Below are 17,587 nucleotides of genomic sequence, written 5' to 3'. Positions count from 1 at the left end.
TCTTACTCCGTCTGCGAGGGGCCGACATGGTTGGTTTCCTGCATTGGGAGCGAGTTAGCTGAGGCGGATGGATGGGAGTGGGCATCCATAACTTTAATTTGGGTGTCTGCTGGTGGAAGGTTTATGACCACGAGTCTGGTGATGGGATGCTGAGGTTACAGAGGGAGGATCCGCCCCGAAGGTTTGAGGCCTGGAGCTGCTGTTCACCTTTCATATGTCAGCCGTGGATAATGATGATGATGATGATGAGCAGCCAGATAAATATAACATCACCGACTTTGCGCAGCGACTCGGAATTGGAATGGAGATGAGATTAGATGAAATCAAACTTTAATGACGCCCCAAAGCAGTTTGGGTAATGCTAACTGGTGAAGGCAGATTTGCTTGTTTTGTTGTTTTTTGGGGGGGGAGATACGTCGGGTTTGGTCCCAGAGGTACAATACTCCTGTCTAATCCAGTTTTCCTCCAAAGGACTTATGTATTTGTCAGAGCAAGAAGACAATTCATATGGAGGTGAATCTTAATTTAAGATTGGTAGATACAGATTTGTTTTGGATTCTGACAGGTGAAATTTAGGATGGATTTTACGTACACATCTAGGGAATGCTCAAACAGGGCCAGTCCTGTCCTACTCAGTTGCTTTACACTCACATTGATTATAGAATGACACGACTACGTTGCATGCCTGTGCATGGTTGTGCATGAGCAAGCGTACTCACGTCTGACTCTGTGGCTTGTTTGGAGTTAACCTGGTTTATTTCCATTATGCAAGGTGGTGGTTATCATAATAGTATCATAACGATTGACGGGAAGGGCATTTGCATTTGGTTGCAACACATGGCCACAGAGACATTAGCAAGTGCTCCACAGGTTGACTTGAGTCTTTCTGTCTATGGTTATCATAATGCATGGCAGGAGGAACACTCACATTAGTTATGGCCTGTCTAGGTTTGTGCTTTTCCGTGAGCAAGTGATCCCAACCCATAACTTTTAATATTTTAATACATGTGGTATACTTAGCCAGAGCATACATCCATTTTTTTTTCCTATGCTGCTGATCCTCACTAAGGTCGTGAGTATGCTGGAGCCTATCCCATTTTTGGACGAGAGGCGGGGTACACCCTGGAGTGGTCGCCAGGGCACATATAGACAAACAACCTTTCACACTCATATTGATACTTCTGGACAATTTGGAGTCGTTAACATTATGTCATGTTTTTAAACCTTATTTAGTGACAGAATATGAAGTTACTGACTTATGGGTGTTTCTTTTTGTGCAGCAGTAGCTGCAAAAACAAAAAAAAAGCTGATTTTAAAGATAATGTACACGCCGTTGTCCATTTAAATTAATTTAATTATATTGATGAACAGTGGGGCTGCACGGCGGTCGAGTGGTTAGCGCGCAGACCTCATAGTTAGGAGAGCTGACTTCAATTCCACCCTCGGCCATCTCTGTGTGGAGTTTGCATGTTCTCCCGGTGCATGCGTGGGTTTTCTCCGGGTACTCCAGCTTCCTCCCACATTCCAAAAACATGCTAGGTTAATTGGCGACTCCAAATTGTCCATAGGTATGAATGTGAGTGTGAATGGTTGTTTGTCTATATGTGCCCTGTGATTGGCTGGCGACCAGTCCAGGGTGTACCCCTACCTCTCGCCCGAAGACAGCTGGGATAGGCTCCAGCACCCCCGCAACCCTCGTGAGGATAAGCAGTAGAAAATGAATGAATGAATGAATGAATGATTATAATGCATGACTAAGTCAGCTTATTTTTTATCTTCACTTTGGTAAAAACCTCCTCTGTTAGTGAAAACACTCCTTCCTACTCTTAACCTTTAATCGAATATCGGACTCATTTGTCTACATTCTATTCCGTCACCTTGAACTCGGTTATTGATGGAGGCAGAGTCTGGACGCTTTTTTGGGTGGCTTACACATGCACAAACTCTTAATGGTCTTATTGGATCAATTAAAGCGCCATTCTACAAAAGGTGCTCTTTAACTCATGATTTAGCGGGCCTTCATCAGCTTATTGGACTTGTTAATAAGCTTAGTGAGTGTGTGTGTGTGTTTTTGTGCTTATTTACTTTGGGGTGAGTGGTAAAAGATCGATGCACGTTTAAAGTTGTAATGGGTGCGTTCTAATTTGAAAATATTTGCTGGGAAGGATGAAAACACTTTTCTGCATTGAGTGTTATTTTTTAACAGGTGGGATTGAGTCGATGTTGCTATTGTTTAATTTTTATATCTTCATTCATTCATCCATTTTTTTTCATTATTTTTTTCATTTTGATCACTTTTTTTTCATTCATCCATTTTCTACCGCTTGTCCTCATGAAGGTCGCGGAGGGTGCTGGAGCCTATCCCAGCTGTCTTCGGGCGAGAGGCGGGGTACACCCTGGACTGGTCGCCAGCCAATCACAGGGCACATATAGACAAACAACCATTCACACTCACATTCAAAAAAACCCACTTGCTTCTCAAGTGTATCTGGTTAACTTTCTGCGCTTTTCAAATGCTGTGGCGATAGGAACAAGCCTTGGGCGTCGTAGCGATACTGGTGCTGAAGCTCAATATATTTTTTCCCCCCCCTCATCACGGAATGTTTGCAGAGTAGGTCCAACTAAAATGTGAAATGTCTTTCTCAGAAGCAAAGGATGCTTGTCTCCAAATTATGACAGGCCCCATCCATGTGTCACAGGTCGAAAAGGAGCGCTCCATTTGCTCAACCTAACTCATCTGCAGCACAGTATCTTGCCTCATTGGAAAGTTTATAATGCCCGATCACTATCTCGCCCCTGGACATGTCCCAACCATCTCAGTCTGGCCTCTCTGACATGTAATGTCCCTCCAATGTACTCCTTCCTGATGCTATCCATCCTGTGCTCACAGGAGGTAAAAGGTCAGGGGTCACTAGGAGGTAGTTCCCCAAGAGTGAGCGAGTAGATGCGTGTTTGGTCATTGTTTGCAACCGAAGGGGCTTATCTTCATGTTAAAAAGGCTGGTGGTGTCGGCGTGTACGCTGCAAATGAGATTAGGCCAATTCAAAAGGAGCTCATTTATTGTGCGCCAGCTACCACTCGCCTCCCCCGCGCTCACATCCATTTCCCGAGGAGAAGAAGGAGCGGAGCGGGGGGGGATGGGGAGTAGGGGAAAGTGGGTTGAGAATTACAACCGTTTTGGAGTTATTGCATACATTTACTGTGCTCTTCCTCTTTCCATGTTGTTTTGATTTAAAAAGTGCCCTGAAGTCGGAGTCTTATTACAAAATGAACATAGACGTTCATTCGTGTTAAAAGAGTGCTATTAAAAAAAAAAAAAACAGTCGACGTGTAACGTCTCTGCATATTTGTGCGGCACTAAAAGCGGGCTTGACAGCGCACGAGCGAGCGAGCGAGCCGCTGCAGGATCAGATGCTTGTGTCAGAACTTTTGGTTTCCTGCATTCTTTGTTCTGCACATTCCTGACCGCTGACTCACTTTTTACCCCTCCATATGTTGGGAGTCTGTCCATCTGGAAGCCAGACGCTGCAGGATAGGGATGTCCAAGGTTTGGCCCAGGGGAGCGTTGGCTTTTTATTGGCCAACGAAACATTCTAAAAATATAATTTAACAAGAAAAGTCACATAAAATTGCGATATTGAAGAAAATAATACATTTTTAAAGTCATAGTAGTATGAGAAACAAAACAACAAATTTGTTTGCAGAAAAAAGTTATAATTGACTAGAATAAAGTCAAAATACGATTCAAATAAAGTCAGAATTTCCAAGAAACAGTTGAAATAGCTGCGTATTTACAGTTATCAAAATATCAAAGTGGTCCTTGCATCTTTTCATTATGTGATCATTGTGGACAGAGTTTGGACACCCCTGCTTTATGATAAGGCATTCATTCATTCATTCATTTTCTACCGCTTTTCCTCACAAGGGTGCTGGAACCTATCCCAGCTATCTTCGGGCAAGAGGCGGGGTACACCCTGGACTGGTTGCCAGCCAATCACAGGGCACATATAGACAAACAACCATTCACATTCACATTCATACCTATGGACAATTTGGAGTCACCAATTAACCTAGCATGTTTTTGGAATGTGGGAGGAAACCGGAGTACCCGAGTACACGGGGAGAACATGCAAACTCCACACAGAGATGCCTGAGGGGGGGAATTGAACCCCTGTATTGTCCACCGTGCAGCCCTGTCAAATAGACAGTCTTTGAATATACTTACTATATATAAACAGCAGAGCGCTCGTGTCACCTATAGAAGATCTTGGTGTAGTTCCTGAAAACCATCTGTGCTCTCCTGTGAAATAGAGGATCTTTGAAATAGCATTTTTGGATCTTTGACTTGCATGTTTTTTTGGTCATGTAGAGGATCTTAGAATATAATAGAGCATTCATTTATTCATTCATTTTTTACCGCCTATCCTCATGAGGGTCGTGGGGGTGGGGGGTGGGGTGGTGGAGCCTATCCCAGCTGTCTTCGGGCGAGAGGCGGGGTACACCCTGGACTGGTCGCCAGCCAATCATAGGGCACATATAGACAAACAACCATTCACACTCACATTCATACCTATGGACAATTTGGAGTCACCAATTAACCTAGCATGTTTTTGGAATGTGGGAGGAAACCGGAGTACCCGGAGAAAACCCACGCATGCACGGGGGGAACATGCAAACTCCACACAGAGATGGCCGAGGGTGGAATTGAACCCTGGTCTCCTAGCTGTGAGGTCTGTGTGCGAACCACTCGACTTCCGTGCCGCCTATGATAAGGCAAAAAATGATGAGGAAAAAAGTTGCAATGTTTAACACTAATGATGATAATACGTAGTATTACTATACACAAAGAGCTGGGATGCATGCTGTTTTATATAGTATAACTACTTAGTATATGTAAGTTGGACTATATGTAAGTATGCGGGCCTTGGTGGAAAACGTTTAGACACTCCTGCTTTTGATTTTCACCTTCGTAGAAGTGTCTCGGCCGGGGAAGTTGCTTCCCGTGATGTGAAAGTCCACCATTGTGCAGATATTTTGACAAAAAAGCAGCAGGGATAGAAGAGAGGGAGTGGGCGCTCATGCATGTTCACATCTCATCTGGCTCATCTTCAGGCTCCCGCAGCGGCTCGGCCGAGTTGTTTTCATCTCGTCTTGACAGCGAATGTGCTCACACCTGGCGTGAACTTGTCTGTTTGAATCGAGGTAGCGATGCGCTTCCTGTGTATTGTTGCATTCTGAGTCCATACAGGATTTTGGATGCTGTTGCGACTGAAAACAATGTGATGACGACGGCGGCGGCTTAAGATGAGCCAGATTCGCCTGCTTTTGCACAAGGATTAACAAGACCATCATAATGTTGCTGTCCAATGAAAACCGTGTCCTGTAAATACTCTAATTATAACCAGGCCTTGATTTACCTATGCCGGGAGAGGACGGGTGTTTATAAGACATTTCAACATGGATCGGAAATTCAGTCACATTTGGGCGAGAGGCGGGGTACACCCTGGACCGGTCGCCAGCCAATCACAGGGCACATATAGACAAACAACCACTCACACTCGCATTCATACCTATGGACAATTTGGAGTCGCCAATCAACCTAGCATGTTTTTGGAATGTGGGAGGAAACCGGAGTACCCGGAGAAAACCCACGCATGCACGGGGAGAACATGCAAACTCCACACAGAGATGGCCGAGGGCGGGGACCGAACCCTGGTCTCCTAGCTGTGAGGTCTGCACACTAACCACCAGACCGCCGTGCCGCCCCACTCATGATCAGTGATGGGAATAACTGATATAATAACTGAATACTTTTTTCAGTAACAAATAATCTAACTAATTACTTTTACTATCAGGCTAACGCCGTTACCATTTTTGACACTCTGTTACTGCACGTTACTGAAGCCGCCTAAAATATATCTTCATAACTTCATAACTAATATGCAGCGCAGTGAGAGTGTTGCGGCGTAGACAAGGGAGGGGGTGAGATAACCACATAAGCAATGAGGATTGGCTAAGGTTTAGTAAAATTGCGTTTTCAGCCAATCAGAGAACTTCGGTGGGCGGGTGTTTAGAGCACGTCCGAACAGTTTGCCAAATGGAAGTACAGACACTATTTTAACCTCGTTGATGCCAAAGGTAAAATGTACATTATGTCCCCCCAAAAAACTTCAAAACAACTTCAAAAACTTCAGCAACTCAAACCCACAGTAACACCTGTCACTGCAATGAATGCAAACCTCTGTATGGTGCCCGTCTTTGCTGTGGGGTGGGGGCAATAGTTACTTTTACTGGTAACTAGTTACTTTTGTAGTGGAGTAACTCAGTTAGTAACTCAGTTTTTTGAGAAGTAACTATAAGTAACTCTGTGTGGAGTTTGCATGTTCTCCCCGTGCATGCGTGGGTTTTCTCCGGGTACTCCGGTTTCCTCCCACATTCCAAAAACATGCTAGGTTAATTGGTGACTCCAAATTGTCCATAGGTATGAATGTGAGTGTGAATGGTTGTTTGTCTATATGTGCCCTGTGATTGGCTGGCCACCAGTCCAGGGTGTACCCCGCCTCTCACCCGAAGACAGCTGGGATAGGCTCCAGCACCCCTCGCGACCCACGTGAGGATAAAGCGGTAGAAAATGAATGAATGAATGAACTATAAGTAATTACTTTTTTTAAAGTAACGTACCCAACACTGCTCATGATACTTCAAATATTCTGTAATGGTCAAATACGACCTATTGTTAGTAACAAAAACATTTATTTCTATGTCTTTTTTGACTAAATTAAGCATTTTCAAGCATAAAAAGGCTAAAATAGAAACTGAAGACAGATGTTGAGATGTGTAGAAGACAAGAGGGGTGTTATTTCATGTGTAGAGGGTTCTGATGTTAAAAATATTTAGTAAGTTGTAAAGATTTCCGATGCTCTAACTACAAATACTCAATTTACAAATAAGGAAACCCAATTTCACTTATCACGGTCTGGTCTGGAAACAATTAACTGCAATAAACGAGGTTTTACTGTAATTTGCTATCCCTCTCGAACAGGGGTGGGCAAACGTTTTGACTCGTTGGCTGCATTGAGTTAATAAAATTGTGCGGCGGGGCCAGAACATATATTTAACACACACGATTTCATGCTTATAATTCTAACAGTCCGCCTTGAATTATTTGTCAATTTTTTTTTTTTAGTGAATAAGACATCCGACTTGAAGTCATGTTGCCAGCTCGGATGTTAAAAGTTCTTAAAAAATCTTAAAAGCAACTGGCGGGCTGGATTTAAACGCTTGATGGGCTGCATGTGGCCCCCGGGCTGTAGTTTGCCCACCCTTGCTCTACAATCTATGGAAACATGCAGAATGACACGGTGGTGAATTGTCGATATTGCAATATGTCAGTAGAAGTAATTAATTAAATCATCGATTATAGTCATACTATGCAAATTGTTTTTATTGAGCCTGGTGTACACGTAGCATTATACCGTTAGTTTGGACTTCCAAGACCGAGATTTCACCCTCAACACGGACGAGGATAGGGTGAGGAACTTGGAATGGAATGATATCACAAAACTGCGCTTGCCAACAATAAAAACACCAGGCTGCTTTTTATTTATTGTCTCACCCATGCACCTTTTGCACTGCATTGCCGCTAATGTCACGTGCGTGCGTCAGTGGAGCTTCACACAACACAGTGGACCATTGAGACGCATCGCAGTCATCCATCTTTGCTCATTTGCTCGTGTTGACTTTACAAACTCGGGTCGACCGTTCTGTTTACCCGTCTCCCTTCTGGACTGTAAATTCCAAACAGCTCTAACACAGTCCAATGTGTTCAGTGTAAACTAGTGACTGTGTGTGTATACGGTGATGGTTTGGCAGCCAAAAATAGCCACGGAAAGGTCAACGCTAGCGTGCATGGCAGAGACGAAGATGGCTTTTTTTATGTCATTACTCTTGTTTTTCTTAATTGTGGTGAAACTTAGCATGTGTAATCATTGTTAATCAAGTATATGCTCCATTAACCTTCAACCTAGGACAAAATGTATTGATTAGGAAAATGATTAATTACTGGAATCTGTCCGAGCATTAAAGAAGAAAATTAAAGAGTGGAGGGGGCGTTGATATCCCATTGAGCGTCTTGATAAAGTGTTTTGTTATTGATGTTTATTAATAGGATTTTGCACCATCATTGATGTGAAGAATGCTGTGAACCATCAATGACGTATCCCATTGATACGCTGGATTTACACTCATTATTGTCACTTTTTCTTGACAACATGTTAACATTTTTTTGTGTTTATAAGAAATCTCAACATGGATCGGAAATTCAGTCACATTTGTCAGTTTTGGCAAAATTATCACATTGTTTTGTCAATGAGTTGATAAAACTCCCTCACTCGGAAGAACAGCTATACATTGTTTTATTTTCCCCCCACTTTTTCTTCTCAAACGACCAAATTATATATTGTCTTCCTCTTCAGGTCTCGAACATAGGTGAATATATTGTGTAGTTTTAGTATTTTTGCTTGTGATAAATATTTGTTGGCTTGACTACCTAAACAAATAATACATTGCTTAAAATCTGTTAATATTATTTCTTTAATTTTGCAGAAAAAATAGCATAATTTTGAAAAATGGTTTTGTTACAATGGATTTGACGATAAAACAACCTAAGGTCTGTACCATGTTGTCGCTAGTCAGACCGCAAACTCTTGTAGATGGACTCAACAGCGCCTCTACTGGTGCAGCAAAGTATTGCACTCCCGTTTGACTCACAAAAAATATGCTATGCCACATTTCCACTACCGAGGCAGTAAATTCGGACCTACTTTACCACTCTTTGAGTTCTCCAAAAGGTTTATTCATTTGTCATTGTCAACTCCTATACCAGCAAAATTAGAAAGTGGGGTTCGGCAGTTGTCGGGAAGTTCTCGGGAATGTGACCAATCACATTGGAGTGGGTGTACCCGGAGGCGGGCTGTAGGTGAAGTAAATTAAAACAGAACATTTTGGAAAGGCAGGGAAATAAAGCAGGAATAGGTGCAGGTTCTGGAAGATCTAGAAAGCTGTGTGGGTTTTGTGTGTTGATGCTCTATGTATAGGAGTCCACAAATACAAAGGGACGAAAATTTGCACAATAGGTTGCCTTTAATTTATCCCTTACAGATTAATTAGTAATTATGCCAATGCAATTTTTACATTTTATATGTATGTGAATATAAATTATACAAATAGTATATTTTAGTATAAAAAATATATATATAGATCAAAATGTGTGGTAAAAAAATGTACAATGGAATATGTTGTGATCATCACAAACAACATATTTCTAATTACTTCATTGTTTAACTATTAATAGTGAAGCTAACTTGAAATAAAAGTGCAACTCCTCCGTCGAGTTAACAAGTAAATAAATCCTCTAACTTCTGATTTTTTCTTTTTTTTTTCTCTCTTCCTGCACCCGCTGCTGCCGTGATTGCCTCCTCTGCGTCCCTTCAACAGGTAAAGTGCTTTTATTATCCCAAAACAACACGCATTACGATGTTATCTTGTTCTCGTCTGCTCTGCAAATATTTAATAGATGCTGCTGGTATTCTGAGAAAGGCTCAAGTTGATTATATTCTCGTTTATTGAGGAATCTGTCGCGACAATGTGTGGAGGTTTTGTGTGTGCTCAGCCATGTGATACAATAATGGCAGCGTGGCGGCTCAAAGTGTTGTTTGGTGGCAGTCGACGATAAACATGCTGTGCTATGGAGGGCTGGCTTAGATTTGACCTCAAGTGCAAAGAGGACGGGGGGAGGGGGGGTGCTCATTGGAAGCAGCCTTAATGTGAAAACACAACATAAGGTATTCATTCATTCATTCATTCATTTTCTACCGCTTTTTCCTCACAAGGGTCACGGGGGTGCTGGAGCCTATCCCAGCTGTCTTCGGGCAAGAGGCGGGGTACACCCTGGACTGGTCGCCAGCCAATCACAGGGCACATATAGACAAACAACCATTCACACTCACATTCATACCTATGGACAATTTGGAGTCACCAATTAACCTAGCATGTTTTTGGAATGTGGGAGGAAACCGGAGTAAACCCACGCATGCACGTGAGAACATGCAAACTCCACACAGAGATGGCGGAGGGTGGAATTGAACCCTGGTCTCCTAGCTGTGAGGTCTGCGCGCTAACCACTTGACTGCCGTGCCGCCCCCAACATAAGGTATATGTAAGTTAATTCAAACTTTAATAATGATTTGGCATGCATGAGAAAGTGAAAAGAATGTAGCTTTATTTGGACCACAAGTATATTGCACAACACAGCAGCAATAGAACCAGTGTGTGTGTGTGTGTGTGTGTGTGTGTGTGTGTGTGTGTGTGTGTGTGTGTGTGTGTGTGGATAATATGTGTGTGTGCAGCCATGTGATAGAATAGCAGGGCGGTCAATGAAAAACGTGCTGTCCTTTGGAGCGCTGGGCTAGATTTGTATGTTGCTAAGTGAGGACCAATAGCCTACTTTTAATCTGCACAGGCCCATCTGGTGTGTGAATGCGTGTGTGTGTGCATGCGTGCGTGTGTGTGTGTGGATAGGGATGTCACACTGCCCTCATTCACAACTATTTGGTTAAATCCTCCCCAGCTCGCCGTTTGATGCCGTCCTTCCTCCTTGTGACATTTCATAAAGCCATGCTTTTATTGTCTCCGCACGGGCGAGACTTTCAAGATGCTATTCTCTTTATTACACTTGTCCCTCTTGACCCCCCATTTTCATCATGGCTAAGAAGGTTACCGTAAGGTCAAGTCCCACTTTTCCGGGTCAGGGCCTTCTCCTCTTTATTTGGCACAACATTACGTACACCTGAAGTAATGACAGAAATGCAAAGCTAGTTCAATTTGTATTGAGAATATGTTTATTATTATAGTAGCTATAGAAGAGCTTCTCTGAAGAGTGTTGCGATGGAGGGCGCTGGGATTATGAACTGATGAATCTGTTGAGGGGAGGGTTTTAGATCTCAAGGGAGAGGCAATAGCCGTCAGCTAAGAATGTGGGATTATCCAGATTTAATGGAGGGAATAAAGCATCCCATGGGTGGCAATCCGCTTTGCGTCCGCACAGATTTCCATCACAATGATGTGTAGAGATGTCTCCTCGGTCAAGCGGCTCAGACCTTGAACGCGCCCCTTGTAGTGCTTTGGTGACGCATATCTGCTGACATTGCAGCACCTTTTGTTAACTGTACTGGCCATTTTGTGAAGTATTTTGCAAGTATAATAATATTATAATATAAAACATATTAATTGGATGATATAAACTATTCCACTTTTCATTCATTCATTCATTTTCTACCGCTTTTCCTCACGAGGGTCGTGGGGGTGCTGGAGCCTATCCCAGCTGTCTTTGGGCGAGAGGCGGGGTACACCCTGGACTGGTCGCCAGCCAATCACAGGGCACTATTCCACTTTTCTAATTTCTAATTGTTAAATACATAGCATTATTGTACTGAGCAGCCTGGACATCGATGACTGTGTGCCTTATTCTCATCACAAACACTACCCCCCCCCCCCCCCCCCCCCCCCCCCCCCCCCTCACGAACTCAACATGTCAAAACCGTGGCCTCAAAACCCGGCGAAACTCTTCTTACGTAGCGTGAATGGAAACTAGCGGGGTTAGCTTAGTTTAGCAGAGCATGCTAGTGTGGCTGTTTGTGTGCAACTAAGGTTGTATGAGTGTTATATACATTGTGTTGTGTTTACCGCTTAAATTTAAACAAGCATTTTCCAATTCTTGCTGACGACGTGCAGTTTTTCATATTTGTAGCTCCCAGCTGGAAAAGACAGCATAAACCAGCTACCAGCATGACCAGCATATGTTGTATTTCATGCTGGTAAACAAAATACAAAAAGGTCTTCTAGACACACGAAATGAGGGTGTCTTAAAAATACCTTTATATTAATATTAGTATATTAATAAATATTAGGGCGGCATGGCGGTCGAGTGGTTAGCGCGCAGACCTCACAGATAGGAGACCAGGGTTCAATTCCACCCTCGGCCATCTCTGTGTGGAGTTTGCATGTTCTCCCTGTGCATGCGTGGGTTTTCTCCGGGTACTCCGGTTTCCTCCCACATTCCAAAAACATGCTAGGTTAATTGGTGACTCCAAATTGTCCATAGGTATGAATGTGAGTGTGAATGGTTGTTTGTCTATATGTGCCCTGTGATTGGCTGGCCACCAGTCCAGGGTGTACCCCGCCTCTCGCCCAAAGACAGCTGGGATAGGCTCCAGCACCCCCGCGACCCTCGTGAGGAAAAGCGGTAGAAAATGAATGAACGAACGAATATCCAATTCTGAATTACCGGGCAAAATTGGCCGATGATATATTGCATCAATAAATATAAGTGTTTTTGCATTTAATTAATTGACATTATATTATTTAAAGCTAGAACTGATTTAAAATGAAACTAAGAATTGTGATACATGATAGCTAAAATAGATATGAGGTTACAAACATGTAAAGATTGTCTTAAAGTGACAATGCAAAGCAACACTTCATTCCAAATTATGGGGGCTCTTCAAAAGATAATAAATGTACATGCTGGATGCTAAATCAAAACAATGTTAGCATCGATACTATGACAACACAAACAAGGGCTGGACCAGGATCACTGAAGTACATGACATGTTGCCATGGCAATGACAAAAACGTTATTGCCAGGATAAATTATGACAAATCGCTGCGGCATGGAATAAATGTTTGGGGCCCCGTTTTTCCATTCCTTTTGTTCTGACTTCCTTGTGTCCACTTGAAAGGTGGGCGACACAACAAAATGGATGCTTGATGAATGAAGCAGTGAGTGTTAATAAATGCAAAAGCAGCTCGCTGACCTCATTTCTTTAGTCGATAAATATGACGGCGCTCTGGAAGCACGTGAGCGGTGGGCGTGGGGTTTGTGCTGAAGTGTCTTGACTGTAGGCCATTGTTTATGTGTGATTTTTAAATTCATGCCTCAGGATGTGTGGGTGGGAGTGTGAGGCTTTACACCAAGGGTCCTTGGCATCAACAGGCGGTACGTTTACGTGGCATTATTATGTTACATTATAAGTTTACTCTGGTAGAATGTAAACAGCTACCTCTCATTCTTCATGTTAGCTCTGACAGGCCGGTTTAATATATGGCATGCGTCTAATTTGGAATAGAAGGAAAGACTATTTGTCATGATAGGATTTTGCAGCTTGCGAGCTCCAGTATTTGGTAATGTTGTAGGTCGACCTGAAGAATTTGGATACTCATTTGGAAAAAAATAGTTTTCCATCTGCTACATTAGAATAAAAAATACAGTAATCCCTTGTTATGATTGAGATTAACTCATTACTACCAGCCGTTTTTCAATCCCGGCAATTTTAGCGGATTTTTACGAGCACATAGGCACATGGAATATTGTGTTCTGGGGTTATATAAACATGAAACATACCAAAAGAAAGTATGTTGCTACATTTTCCCGTTCTCAAATAATCAACAGCAGAAGAAAGTTTTCAGCAAAAAATATCAGTTCTCAACAAAAAAAAGGAGAAAAACAGCTTTAACTAAAGCATAACTTTCACTTTGACACAAATTTAGCAATACATATTTTGACAAAATATCCAAACTACTATGACAAAACATGAACAACACCAAAAAAATCTAGTTTTGCATCAAAAATAACCATTTATTTAAACAAAACACCACAAACTATTTAGAATTTTCACATGCGTGTTTGCATGTGTTAACACGCCGGCAAATGTGAACAAAAAAAGGAGAAAAACAGCTTTAACTAAAGCATAACTTTCACTTTGACACAAATTTAGCAATACATATTTTGACAAAATATCCAAACTACTATGTCAAAACATGAACAACACCAAAAAACTTCTATTTTTACATTAAAATAACCATTGATTTAAATAAAACCATGAATCATATTTAGAATTTTCACATTTGCCTGCGTGTTTGCATGTGTTAAAATTTCCCTTCAATGCATAACCGTCTGCACGCTACACTCTATGCTTTGCCACTTATTCCTACATAGGAAAGATGCATGGCGAGCTCTTATCCAATGCATTTCCGCCACCTTGTGGCTTGTTTTTACGACTTAAAACTGCACTAATAATGAGCTCTTCTATTGTGCACTTGTGGCATCACCTCTTTTTTCCAAAAAACGTGCAAAGAAAAATAAAAGATGGATAAATACAAAGCTGAAAGGCTGACTCTGTCCACTACAGGGAGCCGGAAGAGGGAGGGAGGCTGACATCATTGCAGCACAACGGCAGGGCGTAAATGCATTATGGGAAAAAGTTATAATAGTTAGTTTTTTTTACCTGTGTTGGTACTTGTATATTTCTTGGGTCGCTTTTGAGTGATAAGGTGATGCGTGATGAATTTAGCGTTAACACATGACACTGTGAGTCAGACTGTTATACTGAGTAATGACTGCCTGTGATTTCCAATAGGTTACAAGCTTGTCGTGAGTTCATTTATAGCTTGTGATTTTGTCTTGAAAAGAGCTAATGTTTTCCTGACTTGCACAGTTTTTTAACGAGTAGTAGTTGTCAATTCTTTTGGACTTGCATCGGCCTGAACTTGATAAGACTGAGAAGATCGCAGAGGATGCTTTATCAACTCAACTCCAGTGAAAGAAACGCGGATTTAGCGTCATAAATGTTAGAAGTATGACTCATAAGAAGATGATAATTGTCACTTTATAAGCTACAAATTTAAGAACAGTTGGGATTTATACATCAGAAATTTGTACGGTATTTTTTGCCAGGGGCCCTTTGTGGTGGGCGGGGCCAATAGCACTCATCATAATGGGTGGTCGGTATTGCAATCTGCAGCATAAAACCCGGATTAATCGCTAAAATCAAATAAATTTGTAGTTATAGCAAAAGTAACCTGTTCATAACCTTTTTAACATTGTTAGAGCCCTCTAGACATGAACTAACACCCCTATAGTCGCCTTTACAGTTGTATTACTTGAGTTAAGACATAAATAATAAACAATGCATGTAAACATACGAGGATTTACAATTTTGTGTTGAACAATTTTGTGATTTATACATCGGAAATTTGTACGGTATTTTTTGCCAGGGGCCCTTTGAATTATCTTGTGGTGGGCGTGGCCAATAGCACTCATCATAACGGGTGGTCGGTATCGCAATCCGCAGCATAAAACCCGGATTAATCGCTTAAATCAAATAATTTTGTAGTTATAGCAAAAGTAACCTGTTCATGACCTTTTTAACATTGTTAGAGCCCTCTAGACATGAACGAACACCCCTATAGTCACCTTTACACTTGTATTATTCGAGTTAAGACATACTTAATAATAAACAATGCATGTAAACATACTAGGATTTACAATTTTGTGTTGAACAATCCAAAAACACATGGCTGCTTACATCCTCGTCATGTCCCCCCCCCCCCCCCCCCCCCTTCTCAGACAAGGAGCGATCCAAGCGTGTCAGCCAATTACTGCTTATCTACTATAGCACCACCCCCCCCCCCCCTTTTTTTTTGTCACCTGCAAAGTGCGGCGGGAAGTGTGTTATTAAACCCAGCTCAGCATTTACACCAAACAGCTGTTTGGGGAGGAAGGTGCCGGTTAAATTTCCCAGGTGTCTCACATGTTTTCTCAAGCAGAGCGACCAGAATTCCTCCCTTCCCTTTTCCTTTGGCGTCCTCTCTTCAATTAGCGGTCTTGATAATTGGTTTGTTTTACTTTCTCCAAATATTTTCCCAACCCTTCCTTTCAGAGGAAATGATTTTGACCCGGCGAAGCTTGGCTGTTCCGTCTTTGCTCAGGTGAATAAGCTTTCCAGTTGTGCAACAAATTGGGGAGCAGACTCATTAGTTACTCCTCTCGATGCCGAGGGAGCTCCATCACTTTGTCTTATGTGATCTTTCCTCCTCCTTTAATTACCAATCAGTCCATCCTGTTCCTTAATAAGTCTCAATATCGCAGGGAACCACAATGGAGCTATTTAAGGAGCTCATATCCTGTCACCTCTGCCCGGCCCAAGAAGCGTTATCTCAACAGCTGCCCCATTTCAAGGAACAGCGCTTGCCAAAAAGTGAGCTTAGTCTTTTGGAATTTGCACCTGCAAAAGGGAAGAAAAGTTGATTCCCAGAATAGAATTTATGGTACTCTTGAAATTGGAGTCAAGCTTTTACATAGAAGAGAGGATACAAATGTTTTGGTTTTGCTCACTTTGAAATTGTTCTACAATAGGAAGCGCTACAGTGGCCGTAAAAGCTCATTTATGCTCCCAGGATGCATTGCAAACCAAAGGTTCTCAACCTTATTCAGTGAAGTCAAATATCCCCTAACCAGTGAGAAGCATTTTTGTTTAGTACTGTTTTATCTGGATGTTTTAATTTTCTCTTAATTAGTAAATTAGCGAGGAATCACAGTTATTTTCACCAATATATATGTGTAGTAACCCCTCGTTTATCGCAGTTATTAGCTCCCAAATCTGACTGTGATAAATGAATGACCTTGAAGTAGGATTGCTTATTTATAAAACAAATATTTTTGTAGGGCGGCACGGCGGTCGAGTGGTTAGCGCGCAGGCCACACAGCTAGAAGACCCAAATTCAATTCCACCCTCGTTCATCTCTGTGTGGAGTTTTCATGATCTCCCCGTGCATGCGTGGGTTTTCTCCGGTTTCCTCCCACATTCCAAAAACATGCTAGGTTAATTGGCGACTCCAAATTGTCCATAGGTATGAATGTGAGTGTGAATGGTTGTTTGTCTATATGTGCCCTGTGATTGGCTGGCGACTAGTCCAGGGTGTACCCCGCCTCTCGCCCAAAGACAGCTGGGATAGGCTCCAGCACCCCCTCAACCCTTGTGAGGAAAAAGCGGTAGAAAATGAATGAATTAATATTTTTGTAGTTATAGCAAAGAAAACCTGTTTACGACCTTTCATCTGACCTTCAAGCGGAGATTCAAACCCAGTTCTTCACGATCTCCTGACTGTGTGGCCAACATGCTAACCACTCGGCCAGATTTAGTGAGTGTATTTAAAAAGTGTATAAAGTACACAACAGCACCTTTTGGAGACGATTAAATTATGTCAATTTCAGCATCAAAGTTTGATATACCGTGTGTGATATACTGTGGTGAGGACATTGGCAACGTTAAAATTGGATAATTAAGAGCGTAGCTTCTCACCTTGAGGAAGTAGATCCATAACTGTAACCATTTGCTGTCAAACAAATCCATCTGCTGTTACTGTAAGATAAAAACATGACCACCATTTCGTTAAAGGCAGCTCCGACCATCTGTTCACGCTTTAAAACAACAGCTTTCAATGTTATACAGCATCAAGACGCTGAGGATTCCTTTTTTATGCTTCCATAGTCAAACTTTGGACCGCTCTGCTTTAAACTTTGCATGCACACTGCAAAAAAGGGCTGATAAAAGTATTAGATACAAAGACTAGATTTTTGGAAAAGACGTAAAACTAGTGAAATTATCTGTCCATCCAGCAAGTACTGTGTGGAGTTTGCATGTTCTCCCCGTGCATGCGTGGGTTTTCTCCGGGTACTCCGGTTTCCTCC

The 17,587-nt window shown here is 42.1% G+C and overlaps 1 protein-coding gene and 1 long non-coding RNA gene across 3 annotated transcripts in view; one reads left to right on the top strand and one right to left on the bottom strand.

The window, feature by feature from the left end:
- The window catches only part of LOC131105031 (mannosyl-oligosaccharide 1,2-alpha-mannosidase IC), a 163,352-nt gene that overhangs the window by 43,531 nt on the left and 102,234 nt on the right, over positions 1-17,587 (top strand). The gene's annotated exons all lie outside the window — the stretch shown is intronic.
- On the bottom strand, positions 3,543-17,260 carry LOC131105041 (uncharacterized). Its single transcript, XR_009119864.1, has 3 exons — positions 17,199-17,260; positions 4,226-4,300; positions 3,543-3,593 (listed from the first exon to the last, which is right to left on the bottom strand). It is a non-coding gene; the product is annotated as an uncharacterized LOC131105041 (long non-coding RNA).

The sequence above is a fragment of the Doryrhamphus excisus genome, chromosome 17, assembly GCF_030265055.1.
Source record: "Doryrhamphus excisus isolate RoL2022-K1 chromosome 17, RoL_Dexc_1.0, whole genome shotgun sequence".
Taxonomy (NCBI): Eukaryota; Metazoa; Chordata; class Actinopteri; order Syngnathiformes; family Syngnathidae; genus Doryrhamphus; species Doryrhamphus excisus.
Note: the sequence above shows the minus strand (reverse complement) of the source record. Positions and strands in the feature narration are given on the sequence as shown.